The sequence below is a fragment of the Astyanax mexicanus genome, chromosome 4, assembly GCF_023375975.1.
Source record: "Astyanax mexicanus isolate ESR-SI-001 chromosome 4, AstMex3_surface, whole genome shotgun sequence".
Classification (NCBI taxonomy): domain Eukaryota; kingdom Metazoa; phylum Chordata; class Actinopteri; order Characiformes; family Acestrorhamphidae; genus Astyanax; species Astyanax mexicanus.
In genome coordinates this window covers 4,766,489-4,786,373 of record NC_064411.1, presented here as the reverse complement: position 1 = coordinate 4,786,373, position 19,885 = coordinate 4,766,489, and the positions used below count along the sequence as shown (strand labels likewise).

Genomic DNA, 19,885 nt, shown 5'->3' with positions numbered 1-19,885 from the left:
GGGAGAATAGAGCAGCTGATCATTAAAACTTTGCATGGAGCAATGATAATAAACATGATTCAGATATATTTCCAAATGTTTGTTCCTTATTTATTATCTATGTAGTATTATCAATACAATATAAGAAGATATGCAGGAAGCATTCAGTGGGAGGTTTAACAGCAGGTGCGTTTAAAGCAGCAGCTTTGGGCTGTGAAGCAGTAAAATATGGTCTGTACAATAATGCTGCAGAGTTGAGGTGTGTGATCTTTAGCTTGGTTAGTGTTTGTGAGAGTGGAAGTAGAAGTGTTTGAGTTTGTTTATGTGTACTTGTGTGGGTGAACTTGTGTGTGTTTGTGTGTGTGCATATTAATGGTGTTGATAATTAAATGTTGCAATTTAAAATTGAAAATTACTAAATGTTAGGGATTTAAAGCACTTTTGACAGTAAAGATCATGATTGAGTATAACTGAAAATCAGGACAACTGAAGAAGGTAAGAAAACAAAAATTGGGCTGAAATCTGTGCACAGACAAAATTTAAATATGAAATAATTAACTTCCAAGGGGAAATTAGAGCTCAAGTTAAGTGTGATAAATGTATTTTAACCATGTATTTTAACTTGCAGGAAGGAGACACGGAGGACGCCTTAAAAGACTTCCAAAATGAATAGAGAACCTTAAACATGATTATAACGAATACAAAAGTCTTGTTTCAGATCTGTTTACACAGGGGGAGAAGGAGAACGTGGTGCAAAGGTGGACCAGTCCAGACACAGAGTGAGGGTTACTCCGCCATTGCGCACGAAAGGGGAATGAGCATGGCTGGATTGAGCCTTTTCCAGGTGACTGAGAGAACAACGTATGCAGATCAACTGATAGGCGAGGGTTCTACAGCTGTGCAGCAACAGAGATCGCTCACAGAGCAAGCAGGAGGAGACGAGACAGCAGCTGAAAAGTCTGACCCTCAGCAGGCCGCAGCAGGAAGGAGGGGCAGCTGAATTGCCCACAGCAGCAGACAGCACACAGCAGGGGCGTCAGTGCCTGGCTGTGACCGAGGAGCGGAATTGAGGAAGTAACTCATTCAGCAACGTTTCGATTGCGTCAAAGTACACTACATACAGAGACTCTTAACACATCTCATTAAAAAACACACATAGTCTTATCACACACCAACTCATACTTTTCATTCACTGATATTGCAGACATCAAGAGCCAGAATAAAGCTCTTCGTACGTGGGGCTGAGGTAGTCTACCTTCAGAACCCTGAAGCAAGAGAAAGGAAGCAAAAGCACTATAGACGATGATTTTAATGTATTTTTTTTCCTTGTTGCTCTGGGAGCAGGACAACAGCAGGACATTGTGCATTTGACCATCACAGAAGGACACACGGACATATGTCCTTGTAATCAGCATTTATGCTTGGAAATTTTTTTTTTTTTTCTTATTGTGTAATCAAAATGAAAATTTGATTAAAAGGGGGGAAATGTGAAGGAAAATCAACATTTACTTCATGTATTCATAATCAATTACACTGATTATTCATTCAATCAGTATTATTACTCCCTGTAACAGAGTTGATTACTGTATTCTTGTATTACACTATATTCTTGTATTTTATCATTGAGTGTTATGTGAACTTATATTCTCTGATAAGGCCATTCATTCAGACTTGAGGGCAAAGATTATAAAAGCAGAGGTCTGCCTGGAAACGAGCGGGTCATAGCAAATGGAGTTTTCTGATTTATGAATTATTCTTGACTTTTGCTTATTCGTGCGTTTTCTGTTCCTCTTTTTAAGAGAACAAGACGTCCAGTGTTTTTTCAGCATCTTTTCTCTTGTTAGGTCCCAATCTTTTATTCCATATATGGTAGTGACCTGTTCCAAAACAGATCACGAGGGGATTGCCTCATGTATGCAGGGGGGACTGTATAAAAATGCCCAGTCGACACAGAAAGGGGCTTTTTCCGACTTTCCTGACTTTTTCCATCTTCATTCATTGCTTTGCTTTTCCTTTTGCAACTTCAAAATAAAAACCTTCTCTTTTTGGCATCCCGGCTCGTTGACTGTCATTTTCCGATTTCCACGACAAATTGTGACTAATTTTATATGAGCTATGTTTTATACACCCCTTTACTGTTTGGACTTTTGTTTTTAGGTGTTCATTATCACAAAAGACAATGAATTAGTTACAAGCATGCATGTTTTTACATTTAAAATATCTAAAAAACATTGAGTTAATTTATTACTTATTCCAAACGAAACTGATTTTGAACTGTAACAAACATGACTGTTTTTACATTTAAAATGTTACAAACACGTGAATGTTAATTCATTGCTAATTCCAAAAGAAAATTGAACCATATATAGGCATGATAATAAAAATGGAATTGAATTAATTCGTTTCATGCTTTTTTTTTAACATATTTGATACATTATCTTGATTATGCATAATCAACACAAGTTGTGTAAAAAATTACACATTTGTGAGTTCATTAGCCTGACACATTTAGTGTGTAAAATTGGATTACACACTGGATGTGTCAGAATCAACACAACATGTGTCGTCTCTGAGCACACTCGCACAATGTGTTAAAATTCGACACAGTCTGAGTCATTTTTGACACATTTCTTTTTAGAGTGTACGTAAAAGACTTCCTAAAGTGAAACTTGGGTAAAGGGAGGAACTAGAAGAGTTTGTGATACAGGGAGGAAAAAAAGAAGCGAGCCAGAGCTCAGGGTAAAAACTGGCATATATTTATTTTTATGCAAACTAAGATCCAACACTGAGTGACTGTAGACAGGTGTTTCAATTTCATTGTCCAACCCCGGTATGTCCTAAATGTGTCTATAAACTGGGTATAGGATATATATGATATCTCAATAAATTTTATAAAACATATTTTCTTTTTGTTTGTTTTTTTTGTTTTCAGCTCAGAAAGTCATTTTGTTACATTTGTAATAATACTTTTCATTAATTTAAGTAATGTCTTTTTGTCCACAGATCTTTCAGACACATCCCATGTAAAAATGTCCCCAGAGCTCGTCAAGCTAGTCATACGGTTAGCTTATTAGAATAGGCAGCAGTGACTTCATTTAACTCACAATAGAAAAAAGGGCAATTCTGTTTATACTCTTTTTCCTAAAGTTCATATTAATACTTGTAAAGGGTTAATCATTTAGTGGGTGTTAACATATGAACAGCTCAGGCATGAGGGATTGTGGTAGCTGCCTACCGTTTCATACACAGCCAGTCTATCTCTGCTCTCTCCTACTGGTATGCAGATTAGCTAAGTGTCAAACGGTCAGGTTGTTACCGTCATTTAATGGTCCATATTATGTCAATTTACATTTGAGATTTGTAGGTATAAACATACACATATTCACACACATATTTTTTCACAGTTTATTTTTTCACCTGCATATCCGATTAGCCTAAATTTTACCCTGTATATTTAATTCCCAGCGCCAGAGAGCTTTATTTTCGTGATAAATATTTCTTAAAACTGCATTGACACTAATGTGGTGAGGTGTTTGTGTGTGTTGTGTTGGTACATGTAGATCAGGTGCAGCAGTGCTGCTGGGGTTTTTAAACACAGGGTTCAAACACCTTTTACAAGGTAAAATTCAAGCACTTTTCAAGCACTTTCAAGGCCCATTTTCAAGTTTTTTTCAGCACCTTTGAGCAAAGTGGAAAATTAATGATAACGGTGATATCTCAAAACTGCGATTCAGCGATAATCAATATATTGCAAAACTATTCTCCACACTTCACAGCGACTGAGCTACTGAGAAAAACTACTTATAAGTAAGTAAATAGCAGGAGTTATGGATTTATTGGTGTCAGTTTCACACAGTTTAAATACCAATGTTCTCAACATATTGAGTATCTCCAAATGATGAGAGTATCTCAAAATAATGAGATAGCATCCAATAAATTTCATTCCACTTCACGATTGTCTCCCACTTGAAAGATTATTGATCTACTGTTCGAATTATGATGTATCTGGCATGATACGTCATAAAGAAGAAAAGGAGATCCAGTCAAAAATTGTAGTTCCGTCAGATTTTATTCAAAGAATCTTCTGAGCAAAACAGTTTTTTTGGATACATCAAAAATTGAGTAAAAAGATTATTGAAAAATTGAATTGAAATAAAAAGGTGAAAATAAGAGGAAACCCCCAAAGGTGAGAAAAGTTGGGGTTTCCAGAGTTCTCGGCTGTGTGAACAGGACCTGTGGCTCTGTAGTCCCTCTCGGGAGAAGCTCTCCCGCCCAACTCTACTCTTCTTCCTAGACAGAGTCTAATAAAAACAGGCATTCGCCTGGCCTCAGTCTAATGGTGTGTGAGGAGGCTCCTCACACCCCCCGGATCCTGATACTGATAAGCAGTTATTCATCCTATACGTCATCCGAGAACTCGGTCACCCCAACCTTATCAGACTATAGATTACATGTACAGAAACTCATGGTTCTGCTGGAAAAAATCAATCATGCTAAGTTGCAAGAAAAACGGCCTTGCTTTGAGCACAAGGACACAATATACATACATTCTAAGTCACAATGTGAATCATCATGAATCGTGCTAAATGCTTGAATAACATACTGATTAAGTGAAATGCTGATTTAGTTACACACAGATTAACCCTTTAATCAATGAACAATGAACATAGTAAGGCAAAACTCCTCCGTATTCTTACACACTTGTTAATTCTTCACAAAAAACAAACAAAAAAATCATATATTTATGTTTGAAGCCCAAAATGTGGCAAAAGTTTGAAAAGTTCAAGGGGGGGCCAAATACTTTTGCAAGGCACTGTATATAGTGGTTGCTTGAATGTATGTTTGGCTGTGTACAAAAGCTTTTGGCTAAATGCTTAAGTTGAAAGAATAGATAAGATTGCAGATCTTGCAATATAAAAGCCTTTTATTGAATCACATAGATATGAATATGAGTAAATACATAAGGTGATGTAAAACAACGATAATAGCTGGTACTGGATAAAACAATCAATAAAGTAAATGGATTAGATATTTTAGTACCTTTAGAGATATAAAAACCCTTTAGCAAAATGATACCAAATAAGGAAAAGATAACAGAGTATATAACTTTAGCAACACAACACAACCAAATATCCCTGTAGATTAACTTGCAGATTTTTAATCAGACTGACTGAACCATAGACCAATGAGAAAACCAGTAGAGCAGGGGTGTCAAACTCATTTTAGCCGAGGGCCACATTGGCATATTGGCTGTCCTCTGAGGACCAGATGGAACTTATAAATGTAATAAAATGTAACCAAATGTAATATAAAATGAATGTAATTACTCCTTAATGTTAAATAACTCTCAATATACTATTTATTCAATCAAATATTACAGTTGCATGGAAAAAAATGTTTGCTTGTTGCTCTATTAACATAAATCCTTTTAATTTGTCATGTTATGAAATCCAAAAACTCCATCAATCAAGAACCAAACTAGTCAAGTGAATAGGAATGACATAAAATACAAGTTGTATTAACTTTGATCAAAACGTTTGATACTGAAATAAGGCTTAATAAATATAAAATTAAAAATTGTGAGCTGTTAAGAACTTGTGACAGATTTAGAATTTCCTCAGATTTAGCAGTTCCTCATACAACCACTAGTCGAAGCTGCAGCAGCACCACAAGCCCGCAGTCTTTACTGAGTCAGAGCTACAGCCCAGCCACGGGCTACAGGGCTCAGCTGAGGCAGTCTGGAGCGTTTTTACAGTTTTTAAAATTCTTCTGTGTAGAAAATAAAGATTTTAACCCCACTAACCGGATAATACAGCTCTCTACAGTTCATCTTTCAGCCCAAGCAGCTAATAGCAGCAGTTTAGAGCAGCCGTCACGGAGTCACTGCTCGGATTACATTATAAACAGGTCAGTTAGCGCGCTGCTAACCTCAGGATGTTTATAACTACGGAGTTTAGTGAACACACCACGGCTGCAAGGTTAGACTGTTGAAGGCTACTGAAGACTAATTAAAGGCTATTAGAGGTTATTGAAAGGGTTATTGGGGTCAGAAATCAGTAAAGGCTGGTTAGATAAGTGATTCACGTGCTCCTCCTTTGCTGAGGTGAAACTGTGACTAGCGCTGTCACAGTGATGTTTATTAACGTCATTAAAACAGATTTTGTCAGCTATTGTCTTATAAATATTTACACAGAACTTATATCTCTCCTAAAAAGCATTTATTTTGGTCAGTAACACTCTTCGTAACACAAAAGGCATACCGGTCTTTCGCCTTGAAGCACAGCCGTCCGTCTGCATCAGCTTCTCTTTTTCTGGACATTATGGGATAAACGTTTGTATGTCTCAATTCCACCCGCGAAGTTACGCCTTCCCTCCGGCAGGGTTTCCACATCAATGACTACACTGTCGTGTAGTGGCAGTAAGCCGTAACTTCGCGGGTAATACAATCGACAAGCATTGTGGGAAATGTAGTTTTTGGTCAAAGAACGCTTCTGACCTATTTATTATAGACACTAAGATCTTACAAGCTCTCGCTTGGATGTGGCCACATTTGGCCCGCGGGCCTTGTGTTTGACACATGTGCAGTAGAGGGAATCAAGGATCCTGCAGTCTTACTGCTGCACAGCCTGCTGAGTGTTGCTTTCAGTATGGAAACTACAGCTAGACCGTTTTTTGTTTTTTTTTTAACTCTGAAAAGGATTTTGTTGGCCTTTTGTTGCAAGCTAAGAATATTCTCTACTCCTTTAAACTACGACATCTAAATTTTAAAAGACTAAGTAATGCTAATCTAACATCTGGAGCAAACACTGGCAGTGCCCTCGCTCCAACTACAAACTACAAACGTTGAGTGGAGGAAAAAATAAAGAAAGTTTTTATATGTAAACAATTGAGAATGTGTTAAGGCTGTAAATGACATAAGTTGACCAAATGATCATTTCCTACTTATGGCAAAGCATATTCAATTTTTAAACCTAAAAATGTCCCAGAATGATAAAATCCTCACTTTTGTTTATTATTAGTTCTAAAGCTAATGCTGAGATTTAATATACGATTTTACTCTGAGCTAGCATCATCGCTTTACTATTTATTCAGCATATCACTGAAAAATTTGTAAAAATGTATGTTCCTAGTTTATGCTGTTAGTGGTACCATTTATGATTCTGTGTGTAAAAACTTCTTAAAACACAACACTAAGTGTTGAAGAGCTCTGCAGGCATTAACTAATGTAGGTATACAAACATACATAAAAACACAGCATGAAATTCAGTAAACATCATCTCTGGATAAGATTCATTTTTCTGAACCTGTAAAAAGCCATTTTTAAATGAAGTTCTTGTAACAGACTGAAGATTTTGTGCATGATGAGGTGTTTTTGGCTGTCTGAAAGATTTAAGGTTTGCATTTTTTATGGCAGAGGAACAGATTTGGGATACTTTTCTATCTTTTGTGAATGCACTGATGTAATATAAGTTCACTCTGTAAAGTAAAACTCTTCCCACAGTCTGAGCAGTGATATGGTTTCTCTCCTGTGTGAATGCGCTGATGCAGTTTGAGATGACTCTGTTGAGTAAAACTCTTCCCACAGTCGAAACAGTAATACGGTTTCTCTCCTGTGTGAATGCGCTGATGCAGTTTGAGATTACTCTGTTCAGTAAAACTCTTTCCACAGTCTGAGCAGTAATACGGTTTCTCTCCTGTGTGAATGCGCTGGTGTATTTTGAGATGACTCTGTGTAGTAAAACACTTATCACAGTCTGAGCAGTGATACGGTTTCTCTCCTGTGTGAATGCGCTGGTGATTTTGAGATCACTCTGTCTAGTAAAACTCTTCCCACAGTCTGAGCAGTAATACGGTTTCTCTCCTGTGTGAATGCGCTGGTGTTTTTTGAGATGACTCTGTTTAGTAAAACTCTTCCCACAGTCGAAACAGTAATACGGTTTCTCTCCTGTGTGAATGCGCTGATGCAGTTTGAGATTACTCTGTTTAGTAAAACTCTTTCCACAGTCTGAACAGTGATACGGTTTCTCTCCTGTGTGAATGCGCTGGTGATTTTTGAGATCACTCTGTCTAGTAAAACTCTTCCCACAGTCTGAGCAGTGATACGGTTTCACTCCTGTGTGAATGCGCTGATGCAGTTTGAGATTACTCTGTTCAGTAAAACTCTTCCCACAGTCTGAGCAGTGATACGGTTTCTCTCCTGTGTGAATGCGCTGGTGTATTTTGAGATGACTCTGTTTAGTAAAACTCTTCCCACAGTCGAAACAGTAATACGGTTTCTCTCCTGTGTGAATGCGCTGATGCAGTTTGAGATTACTCTGTTTAGTAAAACTCTTTCCACAGTCTGAACAGTGATACGGTTTCTCTCCTGTGTGAATGCGCTGGTGATTTTTGAGATCACTCTGTCTAGTAAAACTCTTCCCACAGTCTGAGCAGTGATACGGTTTCACTCCTGTGTGAATGCGCTGATGCAGTTTGAGAGTACTCTGTTGATTAAAACTCTTCCCACAGTCTGAGCAGTGATGTGGTTTCTCTCCTGTGTGAATGCGCTGGTGCAGTTTGAGATTACTCCGTTTAGTAAAACTCTTCCCACAGTCTGAGCAGTGATACGGTTTCTCTCCTGTGTGAATGCGCTGGTGTTTTTTGAGATCACTCTGTTTAGTAAAACTCTTGACAGAGTGCTGATGTTCCTCCATGTCGGGACTTGGCTCCATCTGTCTGTGAAATGTAGCAAACAATTTCTGCGTTTTCAGGAGATTCTTCTGGATGGCTTGTGCTTCACCTCTTTCAGCAGTTTAACACTGTTCTTTATTAAATATCCTGGTTGTTTATTCTGGAAAAACAAAGAAAAAAAAATTGTGTATTAAAATAAAAGCAGGTCAATTAACCAAAAATAACTACCTACATTAGTTACACTATATGGAGAAAAATACTGGGACACCTTCATACTACAATAAAGGCTTCAGTACTTTTATCCCATTATAAATTCACAGACATTTTAATATGTAGTTGTATCTTGACTGTCAGCAGGCTGCAGCTGCAAAATGTATGTAGCAGAAACACTGCTGCTGTCCTGAGCACTGAATACAGTGTTATACTACTACTTTAGTAGTATCACACTTTACACTATAATCCATACTACTAAAACTTGAAGCTCGGCGGCGCTCCGGTCCACACCTAGAACCTCCCGCTATGAAGCCGAGCGGAGCGCAGTGCGGCCGAACCGAGTTCCTCGATTAGGCTCGGCCCTGATGCAGAATTTTAGATTTTAGATGCAGAATGAGCACACCTGATGCTTCCACAAGTGATTAAACAGGAGAGATAGTTGAGGGAGGCAGGTCTAATTCAGTGGTTCGGCTTTCAAAGGTCTGATAAACTTCAGCTTGCTCCCAATTGTGCCGGAAAGTGGAGTTGACTAGCAACGGTAATGCATCTAATCTGTTCCACCACCTCAAGCAGTTTCACTACACACAATATCTTCCTTATTCTGGCTGAAGCACTTATGTAGTTTATGTTGTATCTAAGTTATTTCTAGTTGATATAGGTTTGTTTATTTGACGGTGATATCGTGTTCCTTTTATATAAATGAAGGCTTTCTGCATTCTTTATCCTGGATGAGGCACTTTTGTTTTGATCTGTTAAATATGTTTACAAAAGGATAAGAAGCTCTGCCTCTGTTGTAATGTAAAGTTATTTATATTGGTAAAATGTAAATAGGTTATTAGTTTGTGTTTGACAGAGATGTCATGTTTTTATATTGCTACATGCAAATAAAGGTGAGCATTAATTCATTCTGACCATTTTTTAATTTCTAAAGTATTATACAGTTTTTTATGAGAGGAGGCTTTAAAGACAGTAATAGGTACAGATTTCCATTGCAGGGATTCCTAACAGTTTTTCTGAGGCCTTCCAAATATTTATATCGATATCGAAATTATATTGTATCGACCGAAATTAAGGAATGTATCGTGATATAAATTTTGGCCATATCGTCCAGCACTAGCTGTAAATATGTCATACTGCTCTAACAAAGTGTCTCATTTTATCTTATAAATATCTTTGTAATTTTCTGACTTGCAGTATATCTCTACCCCTCACCTTTTATAATCAAATATTTAGTTTTTCAATACAATAATTTCAGTGACCGGAAGCAGAAAAAGCCTGTATTAAATGTATATGCTTGATGAAGAGTCTCGACCTACCCCTTCCTGTTTTTATGTTCTAGAAATTAGATAATATTACTTTTTTTTATTCAGGTGTAGGACCATTTATGGGATAATTTATCTGCATACAATCACAGCTCCAGAAATGACATTAATCTGTTTTAATTAGGCAGTATGCCATAAAATATCGTAAGAAATAATGTTGCCAATATTTTTGAACATCATGAACTATATTACCCTGAAATATGGAGCCATATCACTCACCCCTAATTATCACATTCAGGGTAGTACTTTCTTGCTGTTTTAAGCAAAAGAAAAATTCACACTGTTTTCATTTCCTATTATATATCTTCTAGAGACATTTTATATATGTATATGTCCAGTATAATTTATTTTACTTTAATCCTTGTGAGGGACAATCAACATTTACTTCATGTATTCATAATCAATTACCGTATTTTTCGGACTATAAGGCGCACCGTATTATAAGACGCACTATCAAAGAACGCCTATTTTCTGCTATTTTTCCATACATAGGGCGCATCGCATTATAAGGCGCGTTAAGTGACACTAGAAAGGGTGCCTATATCAAAGTGAACAGGGGTGGCGCCATGTTTCCCTTCCCCCACCGGGGGTGGTCGCTTGCCGGTGGAGCGTCTCAATCTAGCTATTTCAAAGTCAAACGAGTGCTGGATATTAATCTACACAGATTCCTCTCCTGAAAACTGTTTATTTGGGTGAGTAACGTGCTTCAGTTTATTTACAGTAAGCTTAGATTTCCAGATGTCCACTAAGGCTTGCTGCACCAGCGTTAGCATAGCTATCCGCTAGCACGCTAGCTAGTCACCTAAACTAGTAAAGTTAACCCAAACTTAAACGACAGCGTTACACTGAGTAATCCTGCGTGTTCTGGTAAGACAGTGAGATATTAGCTAGCGATTCGTCCCCCGTAGCTTGTTTTAACACGGTAAACAAGCAGATTACAGGCTGATAAAACTCACCTCTGAGAGAGTTAACGCTTAGCATCTAGCTAATGCTAGCCAGGCAAAGCAGCACAGACTTACAGGCCGATAACTCACCTCTGAACGGTGAACGCTTAGCGATTAGCATCTAACTCTAATAATACTGCTCCAGCAGTATTAAAAGTGCTAAATTTAGAAAATACTGATCTCTGAACAGTGAAAAAGCTAGCTAGCTAAGCGGTTAGCATCTAGCTATTGCTGCTCCAGCCTCGGAGCGGCACAGCTCTGCACGGAGTGTGTGTTTACTGCTCCTTACACCTGACGGGTAAAATTTAGATAATACTGATCTCTGAACAGTGAATAAGCTAGCTAATGCTATTTGCTGCTCCAGCCTCGGAGCTGCACGGCTCTGGACTCTGTATAGCACTGAAACTCTGTATAACGCTGCACGGAGTGTGTGTTTACTGCTCCTTACAACCTGACGAGTAAAATTTAGATAATACTGATCTCTGAACAGTGAATAAGCTAGCTAATGCTATTTGCTGCTCCAGCCTCGGAGCTGCACGGCTCTGGACTCTGTATAGCACTGAAACTCTGTATAACGCTGCACGGAGTGTGTGTTTACTGCTCCTTACAACCTGACGAGTAAAATTTAGATAATACTGATCTCAGTGAATAAGCTAGCTAGCTTAGCGGTTAGCATCTAGCTAATGCTATTGCTGCTCAGCCTCGGAGCTGCACGGCTCTGGACTCTGTATAGCACTGAAACTCTCTATAACGCTGCACGGAGTGTGTGTTTACTGCTCCTTACAACCTGACGAGTAAAATCCATACAAAAGGCGCACCGTATTATAAGACGCACTGTCAATTTTTGTGAAAATTAAAAGTTTTTAAGTGCGCCTTATAGTCCGAAAAATACGGTACACTGATTATTCATTCAATCAGTATTATTACTCCCTGTAACAGAGTTGATTATGAATTCTTGTATTACACTATATTCTTGTATTTTATCATTGAGTGTTATGTGAACTTATATTCTCTGATAAGGCCATTCATTCAGACTTAAGGGCAAAGATTATAAAAGCAGAGGTCTGCCTGGAAACGAGCGGGTCAGAGCGAATGGAGTTTTCTGATTTATGAATTATTCTCTCCTAAAGGAATGGAAATCGAGGTTTGCCTGGAAACTGTTTTGTCATAGTAAATGGAGCTTTCTGATTTATGAATTATTCTTGACTTTTGCTTATACGTGCGTTTTCGGTTCCTCTTTTCAAGAGAACATCTGTTCAGCATCCTTCCTCCTGTATGCACGAGGCATGTATAAAGATGCCAACAAGAGAGACTTGGGGGCTTTTTCCGATCTTTCTGACTACTCTCATCTTCATTCATTGCTTTGCTTTCTTTTGCAACTTCAAAATAAAAACCTTCTCTTTTTGGCATCCCGGCTCGTTGACTGTCATTTGTCGATTTCCACGACATCCTGCATATATGGAGTGCATTATTACCCAGCAAAAAGCTACACATCGGCCCTTCGTGGGCTAAGTGCGGGCACTGTGGGCAGGGGCTAGCCCATTAAAATTCCAAACAGGCCCAACATGGGTTTTCTGTGGGCAGCCTGTTCATTGGCTGGCCCACTCAAATCCTATAAAAGGCCGCTGTGGGCTAGCCTGAACTGGTCCAGTGCATTAATGCCCCTGTAGGCCCAGTGTGGGAATTATTTGGACAGCCAACACTTTGATGCGCCCACACAAATCCCAGGCAGGCCCACTGTGGGTCAGCCCACATTCAGCCTGCACACACCCTGAAGGGCCAGTGTGGGATATATGTGGGCAACCCACACTCTGGCATGCCCACACAAATCTCATGCAGGGCCACTGTGGGTCAGCCCTAATTCAGCCTGCACCATTTACACACTGTAGGCATTGTGGGTTATATGTGGGCAACACGCACACATATGTGAGCATGCCCACACAAATCCTATGCTAGGTTACTCTGGGTCAGCCCAAATTTACCATACAATATTTTACAATCTGAAAGTTTGTGTCATAATAAGTTCATATGAAGGGTATCTGAATATTTTTTATTGTTTTTGTCTGTGAGAGCTAGGTAGATTAGCTAGCTTAGTGGATAGGAGCAACACTGTGTGAAATGTAGTATCAGCTCTGAAAGATTTTCTAAACCAAAAGTGGAGAAAAATCAAGGTACCACAGCAGAGTTGTGCAGAGACCTTTGGAGGGGCACACACACACACACACACATAGTAACATCTCATATTTTTCAAGACATATACTGTATAGCTATACATTTTTATTTATAAAAATATTTTTATTTAATATGTTGGATAGCTACGAATTTGCTCCATGGTGCTGATTCATAATCTCACCTTTATTATTGGTTGTGCTGATAATAAATAAATAAAATATTAAATTATAAATGTATTTGTGCTTGACTATACACTTTGTGTAAGCCAGCAAGGTTATAAAAGTTACATATTTTTTTATTTTTGCATGTGATATTTAATTGTGAGGATCATGTAACCAACGAATCCACCCCCCTCCCCCTCCCCCCTCCCTGCACGTGCCTTTACCACAGAGCAACGATCGAGCTTAAAGGCAAAGTCAGTGAGTGACTTTGGTCTGTCAAAGTGACTGAAAGGTAAGTTATAATTTCTGTTCTACTATACGCTTTTCTATTTTTTGCTAAGATACGCTAATGTGGTGCTAATGCAGTTACCACTCTCAGGTTATTGTAGCATTATAAGGGTAGCTATGTTGAAGTTAGCATTGTGCTAAAAAAAGTTAGCATTGTCCTAAGTTAGAATGAGACTTTACCTCACATTTAAATAACACAAGGGGCTCCCAAGTTGGCAGCTTATCTCGGCTCTTGGAGAAAGACTGCTGTTAAGTAAGTTAACTTTATATCCAAGTATGTCAACAATAACCATCTAAGGGAACAATGGCTTGCTAAGGGAAATATTAAGGGAAATGGAAAATGGAAAGATATCCACTTAAGCTAAGGGAAAGATAGCCAGTTAAGCTAAGGAAAAGATAGCCAGTTAAGCTAACGGAAAGCTAGCCAGCTAAGCTAACGGAAATATAGCCAGTTAAGCTAAGGGAAAGATAGCCAGTTAAGCTAAGGGAAATATAGCCAGTTAAGCTAATGGAAAGATAGCCAGTTAAGCTAAGGGAAAGATAGCCAGTTAAGCTAAGGGAAAGATATCCAGCTAAGCTAAGGGAAATATAGCCAGTTAAGCTAATGGAAAGCTAGCCAGTTAAGCTAAGGGAAAGATAGCCAGTTAAGCTAATGGAAAGCTAGCCAGTTAAGCTAAGGGAAAGATATTCAGTTAAGCTAATGCAAAGATAGCCAGTTAAGCTAAGGGAAAGATATCATTTTAAAAAGTTTTGGTATTTTTGTGAACCTGATATCCTGATATCGGCCACCTCACATGTTTATAGAATGTAACTACCAGTCACACACAGTGACTGTAAAGGCTATTTATGTTTCACCATGAATAGCCTGAAGAAATTCAAATTCAAATAACTATCACTATATAAGAATCACTGTAATCAAATACAGTCTGCAAATTTCTCTAAAATTAAGCATTGTACATGAAAAGACACTAACAGATGTAGTATTTACCTGACTGCATTCTCATATCTCTATATTATCATTTTAAGAGGCCGTGAGAAGATCAATCATGCCACCACCAAAGGATGCAGAGATCGAGCAGGTTGCAAAGGTTTGGCTTTGGAATGCACGGGACCGTTCAGGTGGACGGAAGCATCGTCTCATGCAGTCCCTTCAAAAAAATAGTTAATTTATGATCTATGCTATATTAATGCATAAACAATATTCATTTTTGATATTATGATTAACTATATCTGTTCTATTTATGTAAAGTACATCTATTTTCTCCTTCATTATTATTGCTGTGAGATAAAAACCTTAATGCAAAAACTAATGTTATATTCAATTAGAATTTTTTTTACTGGTTTGATTGGGATGACATTTTGGTTCCAAGTCTACAAGCAAGAGGAATAAAATTAATAATAGAGATCAGGGGTGGGTTTCCTGAAAGCTTCGTTACGCTAAGAACTTCGTTAACTCGTACTTAAGATTGATCGTTAATTAAAGAGTATTTCCCAAACCGGTGCGTAACTAAAGTACTACGTAAACTCGCTCGCAGATTAACGAGTGCCCTCACCCAGTCGTTATTCTTAAGAGCTTCTTTAGGGGATCTCTACTTGCAGTTCAGCACCTTAAACACCAGGGACCGCCAATTTTGAGGGAGAAAAATTATAATTTCCCTGGTTGAAGCAATTATATTGTATTACTATTAATTATAATAAATTATATTATATATATAATTATTATTATAATAATTAATATTATTATATTATTTTTATATTATTAATAATAATAATAATAAATTAATATTATTATCAATATTACTATTAATAATATTAGTACAATATCTATTAATATAATATATATTTATTAACAATAATAGTTTTAAAAAAGTTTAATGTTTATTAAACATTTATATATAAACATATGACTTATTTATTTAGTCATATGTATCTGTAGGAGTATTTTATTAATGCCAAAGTACATCCTTTTGTAATTTAAATTTCAAAATATGTATAATATTGATGATTACAACACTTTTTTACATTTTTAGGGTGTAATACTGAATAAATACTGCATAATAATCGATATGTGTGGATCGATTGAGCGCGCTGTTTCGGGGGAGGAGTCAAAAAAGACGTTCTTTAACCTCCTTTGTTAATTTTCACGTTGCGAAGCTCTTTGGGAAACACTCGCAGAACTGGCTCGTTCTTTACTCACGTCATTCGTTAGTTCGTTCGTTATTCGCTAAGGGTGTTCGTTTTCGGGAAACCCACCCCAGAGGCTTTGTTCCAGTAGCAATAATAGTATCAGTTTATTATTCATCTACTACATCAGTCTAGTGCATTCAAGTATTTATTCAAGAATATGATTTGCTGTTTTTATTGATGTTTATATATATATATATATATATATTTTTTTTTTATTTTTTTATTTAAGTTTTATAATTCTTTGTTATTTTGTATTATGTTTGATATTTATATCATACTGTTTATTATAAATACTGTTTTTGCAAATGGAGATATTTATGCAGTACATGTTTATCTACATGCTAAAATATAAATTTGGGATTTATTATTAAGTAATTTACTTAAATAATGTTGTGTGTTGTTTATATTTCATACATGATACTTTGTAATAAATTAATTAATTTACTATACACTTTAAATTGTGTTATTTATTTAATTGTTTTACAGCCAGTTGCAAAAAATGTCAAAGTGCCAATAGCACAGCTTTAAATTTTCTTTCTTGAAAAGTGTTCTCTGTTCAATATTGCACAGTTCTAAAAATTTGGGGCCACAATTGGTTTTCCACTGAGGGCATGAGTCAGTGTGTGTGTGTGTGTGTGTGTGTGTGTTAGAGCTCTGCAAATCTCTGTTGGCCCAATGGGCCAATGCTTTGGTGTTGATTTTGCATAGAGGAGTAAATCTTCGCTGGCCAAATGTGGGCTGCCTGAAAAGGGCCCACGCCGTGGGGCCGACGCTATACTGGTGAGCAAATCTCCATTGGCCCAATGTGGGCTGCCTGAAATGGGCCGACGCCATGGTGCTGGTGCCGTCCCGATGAGCAAATCTCCGTTGGCCCTAAGTGGGCTGCCCATATGGGGCCGATGGCGTGGGGCCGATACCGCACCAACGTGCAAGTCCCCAATGGCCCGATGTGGGCTGCCCATACGGGGCCGATGGCGTGGGGCCGATACCGCACCGATGTGCAAATCCCCAATGGCCCGATGTGGGCTGCCCATACGGGGCCGATGTGTTGGCCCACATTGGGCCCTCATTGGCCCAGTGTGGGCATGTTTGCTGGGGTGCCTAGCCTAGCCTAGCCAAATCTAACCTAGCCTAGCCTAGCCTATCTGGCTACGTGCCTGTGTAATTACGTCATCACGCACAGACATAGCTCAGCTACGGAGACTGTGTTCAACTCTGGGGCGAGCTTACACCAGTAAAAAATGCCTGTCCGTGTAAATAATACATATCGATATACCACAAAAATGATGTCCCCATTATTGAAACATTTCTTATCGCAATAAATACAGATATCAAATTATTGTCCAGGCCTAGAATAGAACAAGTCTTTCTTCATTCCACAGCTTTAATATCAAACCCAGGCACTTCCATCTGATCTATATAAATGCAGCACATCAGGATTTCCTCATTTCTAATGCTAATGTGAACCCAGACAGCGTGTGGTAAAATCCGAGACGGATCCTCACAATGGATCTGGTCCAAAGATCACTTTCACTACAGACTAATCCGATCCAGATTTTCAGCAAATCGTCACTTTTATGTTAAAAAATATGGACCATATTTTTTAACATAAATATGCAACCACCTAGCAACAGCATAATATCACTACAGCAACCACCTAATACTGTTCCTGTGCCAGAAGGAAACATATTATTAATATTAACATTTAGATATTAAAGTCAGATATGTACTTTAAATACAGATTAGAAACACATTCTACTATAAGAATAACTGGCTGGTTTGTTAAGCGTTTCTCTGTGTTTAAATACAGCACAGGGTTCTGACTCTGGTCCAGGAGAAACTCTGTTCTCAATATTTTAAAACTGTAAAATATGCAGATCACAGCTCCAGGATTAGAGCTGAAACCATTACAATACAAAACTACTTTACATATTAAACCCATCACTTAATTTACTCACTTTAGGACAGGAGGTCCTCCTCCACTGCTGGAGTTCTGAAGATCCATCATTTACTCTTCTTCATTCACACACAGCTGAACACTGCCGACACCGACCCCTGAGAACAGATCAGCCGTTACAATAAAACCTTTATTCTTACAATAATGACATTATCATCAGAACTGCATTAAACAAAACCTGATAAACTAACAAAACAAAACAAACAGAGAACGATACATAACAGTGTGATTTACCCTCATTACACATTATTCTACAGATTACAGAAACATTTACTGTTATTATAATTATTATAATTTAATTATTATTAGTAATATTACTGCATTACACAACATTATAAATATACACACTGTTCTATTATAATTAATGTTATTATTATTATTATGTTACTGAATCAGAATAGAGAGATTATTTAAGTATAATATAAAACAGCAGGATTAAAAACACTAACACACCACGTGATCTTGAGCTCCGTTGCTCCCCCTGCTGGTTAAACAGCGCTACTGCATATAAACACGCCTTTATAGCAGTTCCGTGTTTTTATCTCCCCAACAGATCAAAGTCCACATTAAGCAGTAATGCGCTTTAAACAGCATAAACTACACTGTGATCAATAAATATCAATCTATATCTGCGCATTTCTCTTCAGTTTACAGCATTATTGATCTGTTACAGCTGATTGTTCTCCAGCCGGTCTGATCTAGACCAGGTCCAGGTCTGATCCAGGCCCGGTTCAGATCTCCATGCTGACCTGGTTCTTCCAGTGGAATCGGACACTGAGCTGAGCTTAAAGAACCGGTTCTGGATCTGAGGAACCTTTAGAACCGGTTCTGACTTTAAGCTACACGGTTCTGTTCTACATTCTCTTCAGTTCTGAACTTACCGAGTGAATCCGGACTTCTGTCCTCTTCTAATGGCGGAGACTGAACTTACTTTCACTTCCTCCTCACTGCGTCACACCGCTCTCTCTCTAAGCCCCGCCCCCTAACTCTCTCAGCGAATAGACGCTGGGAGGGCGGAGCCATTGTTCGTCAGCCAATCATATTACACGGTTGAATGGAATGTTTGAATATTCATGAGTCTGAAGTTTCTCCCACACAGCTGTAAACCCCCCCAGTTTTCAGACCGGTGTTCTGCCGAGTTCTGCTACCCGTCCAAAAGTGCTCCTCCCCGCACTGCGCATGATCTGCCCCACATTTTATAACGTTCTCATGAGTTTTTCAAGATGATTCTGTTTTCTATGACTATTAAACAGCCTGAGCTCACTGTCATTACTTATTTAAGGGTTACATAAAGGTAAATGACAAACAAAACAAAACAAAACAAAAAAATAATAATAAGCTATTTAGAAACAAAAATCACTAAATAATTTAATTTACCTCTTAAATACATTTTTTAAAATAAAAAACAGTTGGTTAATTTTATACTCTGACGTGACTATACTGCATGTGTGTGCACTGTGATAATAATGCTGGGAGAAAGGAGCACTGCCTCCATCTAGTGTCTTTGAGATGTTCTGCATTTTATATAAGGGTGGTTGACATCACATGGATTTTTTTTGGTCCAGTGTGTCAAATATATGTAAATTATAGAAAAACATGTCAAAAACTGTGGTGATATTGTTCAGAAATTGCTGATTTATATGAACTTACAGAGCATTCATAGGATTAACATTTTTTTCACAATTTTCAGTAAAACCAAAAAAATGCTCACATGGTGTTAATGTTACAATCACATTTCATAAAGTTATATTTTTAATAAAAACAAGTAAATGAGGACTAACAATTGGACATGGTAGGAGTAGCAGGGTGAGTGGTGAGCTCCTGGTCTAACTGGAGGATAAAAGCTTCACTATCCAGCTGATCACCAACGTCAATAGAAATTCATTTCAGGATGAATGTTGATCATGAAGTCAGATAAAAAAAAAAACTAAACGTCGGGATAAAATCTAAAACTGTTACGTACCTGCACTCTTAAAAATTCAACAAACTTTA

At 37.8% G+C, this 19,885-nt stretch overlaps 1 protein-coding gene and 1 pseudogene across 1 annotated transcript in view; both read right to left on the bottom strand.

The window, feature by feature from the left end:
- LOC103028529 (NACHT, LRR and PYD domains-containing protein 3) overlaps positions 1 to 18,834 on the bottom strand; it is a 383,714-nt gene extending 364,880 nt beyond the window's left edge. Inside the window, exon 1 of the mRNA XM_049477114.1 lies at positions 18,775 to 18,834. The gene's annotated coding sequence lies outside the window, so the exon portion shown is untranslated. The remainder of the gene's footprint in view (positions 1 to 18,774) is intronic.
- On the bottom strand, positions 7,328 to 17,983 carry LOC125801209 (zinc finger protein 271-like; annotated as a pseudogene).
- Positions 18,835 to 19,885: the final 1,051 nt, after the last annotated feature.